Here is an 8,436-nt window from a genome sequence, read left to right on the forward strand (position 1 = left end):
TATAATGTGGCCTCCTGGAAGACACACATGATAAACAAGTCATAAACAATGTAACGTTTTTACATCAGGTAATAAACTGTGCTACAAAGAAAACTGAGGTGTGGGGTGGTGGTACCTGCCTATAATCCCAGTAGCTCGGCTGGGAGGCTGGGAGGCTGAGGGAGGATTGCAAGTTCAAAGCCAGCCTCAGCAAAAGCGGGGTGCCAAGCAACTCAGTGAGACTCTGTCTCTAAACAAAATACAAAATAGAGCTGGGGATGTGGCTCAGTGGTCGAGTACCCCTGAGTTCAATCCCTGGTACCCTCCCCCCCAAAAATAAAAAAGGAAAAAGAAAACTGAGGTCAAGGAGGTGGAGGAGAAGGGAGGATGGAGAGGATAGGCATTCTTTCAGAAATGGCATTCACCTTGCCAGGAGAGGTGGCTCACACCTGTAATCCCAGCAGCTCAGGAGGCTGAGGCAGGAGGATGGCGAGTTCAAAGCCAGCCTCAGCAGTGAGGCACTAAGCAACTCAGAGAGACCCTGTCTCTAAATAAAATATTTAAAAAGGTCTGGGGATGTGGCTTGGTGGTTAAATGCCCCTGGGTTTGATCCTTGGTACAAAGAAAAAGAAATGGCTATCTTTCTGAAAAAACCTTAGGTAGAGGCCTGATTGAAGTGAAGGATGGAGCCATAGGATACTTGGGGAGAACATTCCATATACAAAGAACTCAAGTGGAAAACCCCAAGGCAGGAATGAGATTGACGTATTCATGGAATAGCAAGGAGGTCAGTGTGGCAGGAACTGAGTGGGCAGAGGGGAGGGTGGAGGGCCATCAACCCACACCCACCAATGTCCACCTTAGTTCGTCATCAGCTTACAACACCCCTAGGAGAGGAGTAGAGGGGAGGCATGGGGGGACTTCATGAGAAAGAAAAGTGGGGCAGCAAGTCTGTTCACTTGTCATTCATCTGGTCTGGCAAATAGTTACTGAGTGTTTACTATGGCACTGTGCTGGGCTCAGTGTATACAGCGACAGCAAAGCAGAAGCAGTCCTTCCCTGCAGAGGTCTAGTAGAGAGTATATCCGATCAGCCAGACATCGAGGGATTATGTTTATGTGAACCACAGTGAATACTGTGAAGGATGCTATAGAAAAGAATTTGGACAGGAATATAATTTGACCTCAGGGAAAGATATCACTGAGAAAGTAGCATGTCAACGGAGTCCTGAAAGATGAGTAGATTGAACCAGCGCAAGGATGTGATGTTCTAGAAGGGAGACAGCCTGCTTGAACAGCCTAGGGTCTTCACATGATGGTTCTCCTTTATTGGAGGAGGAAGCAAAGAGGAGACAATGGGAGGTGACTCACCTTGGATGCACCTAAATCAAACAGTAGGACCAGGTTTCCGTCTGTGTCCCTTCCTTCCTTCTTTCTTTTCTTTTCTCTTTTCTTTTCTTTTTGACTGGGGATTGAACCCAGGGCCGCTTTACCACTGAGTTACATCCCCAGCCCTTTATTTTGAGACAGGGTTTTACTAAGTTGTGGAGGCTGGTCTCAAACTTGCCACCCTCCTGCTTCAGCCTCCTGGGTTGCTAGGATTACCGGCATGGTTACACACCTAGCTCAGTCTGTGGTCTTTACCTTGCTGCCCTGCTACCTTTTTGCAGTAACAATAATTCTCGCTGTTTGCAAAGAGTAGGTTCCAACTTCTGTGGTGCCTGGACCAGAAGGGCACCCCCTCCACCTTGATCAGATGCTGGAGTAGGGAAGAGCACCTCAAGGGAGCCAGGAAAATTGAAAGGAAAAGAAAGTTCAGCTGAATGACTTCTGAGTGTATTCTGGTTTCCCTGCAATGCAGCCCTATGAGCTATGACTCCTGAATCACGTGGCACTGTGCCTACCACATACTAAATAGATGATGGTCCCATCAAGTAGTCTCTATGGGAAGAGCCCAGGGCTAGAAACCAAGGGGTCTGAGTTTCCATGAAGCTTTGTCAGCCTGGACAATTCCCTGCACCTTTCCAAACTTTAGTCTCCTCAACTGTGAATCAGCTGTTTGCAATAGGCATCTGTCCTGCCTCCCCGATACCCCACATTGTCAGGACTGTTTGGGGTACATAAATGCAAAAGGAATCAGGGCTGTAAGTGCAGTGGGACAACACGGGAAGGCATAAAAATCAAACAGACCTGAGTTTGAATCCTGTACTAGTCAGCTTTTACTGCACAAAAACATCCCCGGAATCCGGGGGGGCAAACAAGATAGCTTGTATTTCTCATGAGTTAGCAGGATAGCTAGGGCAGCTTTATTACAACTTTATTATCATTTCTTAGACTGTTTTCTCATCTGTAAATGAGAGATGTTACTGCTGATTTTACACAGTCAAGGGGAGAATGATGTTTGATATTCCCTTCTAACTGATCATACTCTCTGCTCAGGATATGGGAGAAACTAGAAGATGTTCACCATCTAGGCCAATTAGTGACCCCAGAAGTAGCCTGGCCTACAGGTGCTCACTCAAGGAACAGGAGGGCCTTTGGCCAAGTCAATTAGACTGTCTGCCCCCGATTTGGACTGGATGTGAGACCCAGGAAGTCAGTAAGAGAGAAGCACACATTAGGGACGGGGGGAGAGGGTGTGAAGAATGACACTCAAATTAAGAGCATGCAGGCTCAAAGATGTGGAGCCACGGCTGCCAGCCTGTGGAACCATCTCCACACTTGATGTTTTCATTTCCGTTTTACTCTTCAGCCCTCCTGATCCTCCTAATATTTCCAAGTCCCTTTTGCTGAGGAGTTCCAAGTGAGGCGTGTTTCCTTGTGATTGAGGAGCTGGACTAAGAGAAGATGCACATAAAACTTCCAGTCCAGAGCTTGGCCTAGCCTAGGTCCTTAGCCTACTACGGAACTGGTAGCTGTGGTCCTCTGTGCATAAGCAAGGACAGTGTCTCCTCTACCAGGATTTATCAAAAGACCTCTCACATCAAGATGCTCATCAAATGTTTGTTGGATAGATGACCAAACGAATGAACTGCTCTGTCTGAGCCTCTCAGGAGAAACAGCCAAATGGAATCCCCAGTTCCCACAGAGCCCAGCTCCGCTGATCCTTAGCCATGCCAGGCCTTGGGATAGGCTCTAGGGACACAAGCTCAACAAGACAACGTTCCCGCCCTCGTGAGACTTCCTTCTGCTGGGGGACGGAAACGGTACACATGTGAAAGAACAAATAGGAGATGGCAGGTAAGGAAAATGTTGTGAGAAAAAATTTAGAAAAGCAAATAGAGTAATTGAAGGGCCTATTTTTAGAATTCCTCAAAATACCAGGGGTGGGTGCTGACTCACTGCAGGGCCTTGCTTTGCCTGTCTCACAATGGGGCACTGTTGTGTGGAGTGGTCTGGGAGGACCCTGTGACCCGGTGTTCCCAGTCTCTGTGGTTATGCAAGGCAGTGGCTGGACATTCCATGGGCGCTGGAAAGTCCAGGCTGTCGTTATCTTGAGCCAGGGAGAGATTTGCATAGAGTGAGGAAGACCAGAAAGGGTTGGCACCTTTCTGGGAGAGAGAACTCCACCACCCAATCCCTTAGCTGTTCTGAAAATGGTGTTTGTGATTACCTACTTACTACTGCGTCTGAGGAGCTCTTGGTGAGCGGAATAACTCTAAACTCGCTCTCTTTTTTACTGGGGATTGAACACAGGGTTACTTGAACATCCTCAGCCCTTTTAATTTTTTTATTTTGACACACGGTCTCACCAAATTGTTTAGGACTACACTAAGTTACTAAGGTTGACCTTGAACTTGTGATCCTCCTGCCTCAGCCTCCTGAGTCACTGGAATTACATGCATGCGCCAACCTCCCTGGCTCAAGACTCTTATAAGGGAGACATCTTTGCTCATTCACCATTTTTTTTAATCTATAAAAATAGATAACATTTTCAGAGCACTGTGGCACACGCTTGTAATCCCAGCAACTTGGGAGACTGAGGCAGGAAGATTACAAGTTCGAGGCCAGCATCAGCAATTTAATGAGGCCCTGAGCAATTTAGTGAGACACTGACTCAAAAAATAAAAAGGGATGGAGATGTGGCTCAGTCGTATAGCATTTCTGGGTTCAATGCCCAGTATGAATAATAATAACAACAACAGCAACATTTATAAGCTGGATATTATAGTAATCACCATACTGTCAACATTCTTATGATGTTAAGAACTATAATGATCCCTAAGTTACAAGTGAGGAAAATGAGGCACAGAGAAGTAAGGTGTCTTACTCAAGGTCACACAGCCAGGATCACAATTCAGATCTGACTCTGAAGCCTGTGCTCTTAACCTAACTAACACGAGCAATAAAGGAACGCCTGCCCAAGGGAGGGGACAGATGGAACACTAGGACTCGGAGGAAGAGAGGAAAGCCAGAAGAAGGTGATAGATTCCAGGTTCCAGGAGAAGGGGCAGTTGAAGACAGGCTCGATCACAGCACCAGGGACCTGGTGTTTGTGGAGTCGCAGGTGTGCGCTCAGCCTCGGTTACCTCTGGCCCTGGGGTCAGGGAACAGGGGAAGGACACCTTCATCCCTGTGGTGGCCTGGGTCTCACTCCTTTTTAGACTGGATGCCAGGGAGCTGCCTGTTGTTGCCCTGAATCACTTCCATTCTCTTGAAAAGAAGCTAGGGGGAGGATAGAAAGTGTCTGGCTCCTGATTTCCCTTGGACCCACTCCATGTCAGGAACAGAAAATAAGGAAAAGGGAGGGGAACCAACCTAGGTGACCATGTACTACATGCCTGCTACTCACCTTCCTTCCTTCCCTAACTACCTGGAGAATGATCCCCATTTTACAGAGGAGCAAAGCAACTCTTCCTCCAATCTGCAATTCCCAGAAACAGGATTTTTTTTTTTTTTTTTTTTTTGTACCAGGAATTGAATGGAGGGGCGCTCAGCCACTGAGCTACATTCCCAGCCCTTTTTCATATTTTATGTTGAGATAGGGTCTCACTAAGTTACTTAGAGTTTCCCTAAATTGCTGAGGCTGACTTTGAACTCACAATCCTCCTGCCTCAGCCTCCCGAGCTGCTGGGATTACAGGTATACCACCATGCCTGGCTCAGAACCAGAATCTTAATCAAGACCTTTGAACCCTAGAAATTATGTGGGTTCTGTTATTGGCTGTTTTTTTTTGTTGTTGTTGTTCATTTGTTTGTTTTACTTCAGCTTCATGCAGCAAATTGGGGACTTCAATTCGGTACAACAAATCTGACTACTGCCTTTTGTTTTCTGGGGGGCCAAAGAAGAACTCAATAGAGCTTCTCAAATAACCTCAGGTTTTCGTCAAATCTTTTAAAATTCTTTAAGGGTCAGGAATTCTTTGAGAATCTAAAGAAAGAATGTGAAGTTTATTGCTCCAGAATAATTTATGTATAGACATGTACTCTATAGGAGGACTGATTATTCATGCCCCCCGTAACCCCCACCCAAGAAGCCCAGGTTAAAAACTCAAATCCACAGATAGAGTCTCAGAACTGGGGGAAGAGGAAATTAATTCCTTAATTTCAGGGACAATATTATCCAAACCTTCCGCTAACTATAAACTAGCCATTTTCAGTTTTTCTGCCTGTGTGCTCTCAAATTTTTATTTAAACACTAAATTATTATTTAAATACTATATACTCCCTGGCACATTTTTTAGTTGATAGCTAATATTTTTCCATCAAAAGTTTTAAATAGTTGCAAAGGTTGTAATTTCTGGCATATTATAAATTCATACACTCAGAAATTAAAAGCTCACATTATTCTCTTAAATGAATTAAATACTCTACCAATTGACACTTGCAACCATCCATTTAAAAAATATATGACAACTTGAAAGGCTGAAGCAGGAGGATCGCAAGTTCAATGCTAGACTCAGCAAATTAGTGAAGCCCTAAGCAACTTAGCAAGATGCTGTCTCAAAATGAGTAAACAAATAAAAAGAGTTGGGGATGTGGCTTAAGCACCCCTGGGTTCAATCCCTGGTACCAATAACAATAATAATGATAATAATAACAATAATCCATGAATAGACTCTTCTTTTTTTTTTTTTTTGTACGGAGAATTGAGCCCAGGGGTACTTAACCACTGAGCCACATCCCCAGCCCTTTTTATATTTTGTTTAGAGACAGGGTCTCACCGAGTTGCTTAGGGCCTTGCTAAGCTGCTGAGGCTGGCTTTGAACTTACAATCCTCCTGCCTCAGCCTCTGGAGCCGCTAGGATTACAGAAGTGCGCTACCTTGCCTGGCCCAGACCCTTCTCTAAGTGTCAGAAATGTTTCAGGATTCCTTTTCCTACTTGAACTCAAATTTCTGCTCCATGTTCTACCACAAAATTTTTATCATGTTTTTTAAATGCTTAAAAGATTTATCGATGGTTATATTATATGTATCTGCTTGAAAATGTAAGTGTAAAAAAATGAATTACTGTTTTACTTTTATCTTAAGACTGGGTACTAAACTTTTTCTACTATTACAATTATTCTTAGAATGCACTTGATCAAAATAATACAAATATATGACAATTTTCAAAAGTCCTACAGCAATTTAAATAGCGTTATTGAGGTAGACCTGTCATGAAATAAAATGCACACATTTAAAATAAACAATTTGAGTCCAGTGTGGTGAGGTACTCCTATGATCCTGGTGACTTGAGAGGTGAGGCAGGACAATCACAAAAGTTCAAGGCCAGCCTCAACCGCTTAGCAAGATTCTCAGTATCTTAGTAAGACCCTCTCTCAAAACAAAAAATGAAAAGGGCCGTGGATGTAGCTCAGTGATAGAGCACCCCTGGGTCCAATTCCCAGTATGGAAACAAAACAAAAATCCTGGGTGACTATTGGTCACTCTGGAATAGGTTTCAGCTATAATTTTATTCCTATTTTCCACTTTTTATAGATGTCAAGCAGTGGTGTTAGAAGCAGATTGCACTGGTTCATCAGGGTCAATTTTTATGAATATTGCAAACTGGTTGTTAAGCATAACTACTACTAAAAGCTAAATAATATCAACTTACAATTAAATAAACTGTATTGATCTAGAGAAGGGCTGGGAGTATAGCTCAGTGGTAGGACACTGGCTTAGCATGTGCAGTCTGGGCTCATACCCCAGCATTGCAGAAATAAATAAATACAAAGAAAATAAGTACTAAGAACTTATTTCTTCCTAATTCTCTCACTATACTTCATTATCTGTGTTCTTGAGATTATGTATACTATTTTATCCATGGATAGAAATACTGTTCATCTCTTCCCAACTCCATATTCAGTGACAGCTCATTGATAGCTTGAAATCAACCAGTGTAAGAGAAGTTGGCAAATGGCGCAAATTAGCACTCCCACCTTCACAGGCCTATTGCCAAACATTTACCAGCATCCTGCTGGCTGTAAATGCTGAGAAATTTTCCCTTAAAAAAGTTGGTGGGAACGGAAGGAATTTTGTTATAGCAGTGTGATGACAGATAACTAAAATCACATAGTAATCTATCATCAAAAATTACTACCAAGTAAATTAGGCCCCTCAGTTCTGTGGAAAGCAAAGTTTGTCAACCATTTAGCATGCAAAATGATTTTTTATTGTGGCATGAGATTCGTTCATTTTCTCAGTTTTTTTTTTCCCCCATATCCTAGGGAAGCAAATTAAGAATAGTTGAAAATAGAGGCTGAGGCAAAAGGATCAAAAGTTTGAGACCAGTTTGGGCCAGACCCTGTCTCACAATAAAAATTAAAAGGGACAAGGATGTTGCTCAGTGGCAGAGCATCCTTGGGTTCAATACCTATTACCAAAAAGGAGCAAGGAAAAAAAGCTGAAATTAATTGCTTATCTTTAACCCAGCGGGGAAAACATGGTATTTGAAACTTGTTTTACTCTCAAGAATCTTTGCCATAGAGACTTTCCTTTTTTTATAATAATTAAGGAATAGAAGGGAAGTCATTTCCAGCTCTCCACCCCACAAAATACATGAACTCATGCCAACAGATGCCATCAACAGATGATAGAGATAGACAGATAGATAAGAGATAGGACTAGTAAGGAACCTTTGTTACTTTGATTTATCATCATAGGATGGTCCTTTCTAACCCCATAATAAATAATCCCAACAGTAATGATGCATGGTGTTGAGAATTTTGTCACTTCCACCCACCCCAGAACACAATACTTTGTTAGTTCGGAGGATGAGTGATAAGGGGGACAAACAACTGCCTCTTATAAAGTATGAAAGCTGACTTGAGGATGGAGGTAAACTTGCAAAGAAGTTTTCAGAAAGATCAAACTTTCTTTTTTCTTTTTCTAGGTACTGGGGAATTGAACCCAGGGCTTCACACTAGTTAGGAAGGCACTCTGCCACTGAGCTATACCCCTAACCCAACTCCGTGTTAAATTTTGAGACAGGATCTCACTACATTGTCCAGGCTGGTCTCGAACTTGGGAATCC

The sequence above is a fragment of the Sciurus carolinensis genome, chromosome 2 (genome assembly GCF_902686445.1).
Source record: "Sciurus carolinensis chromosome 2, mSciCar1.2, whole genome shotgun sequence".
NCBI lineage: Eukaryota > Metazoa > Chordata > Mammalia > Rodentia > Sciuridae > Sciurus > Sciurus carolinensis.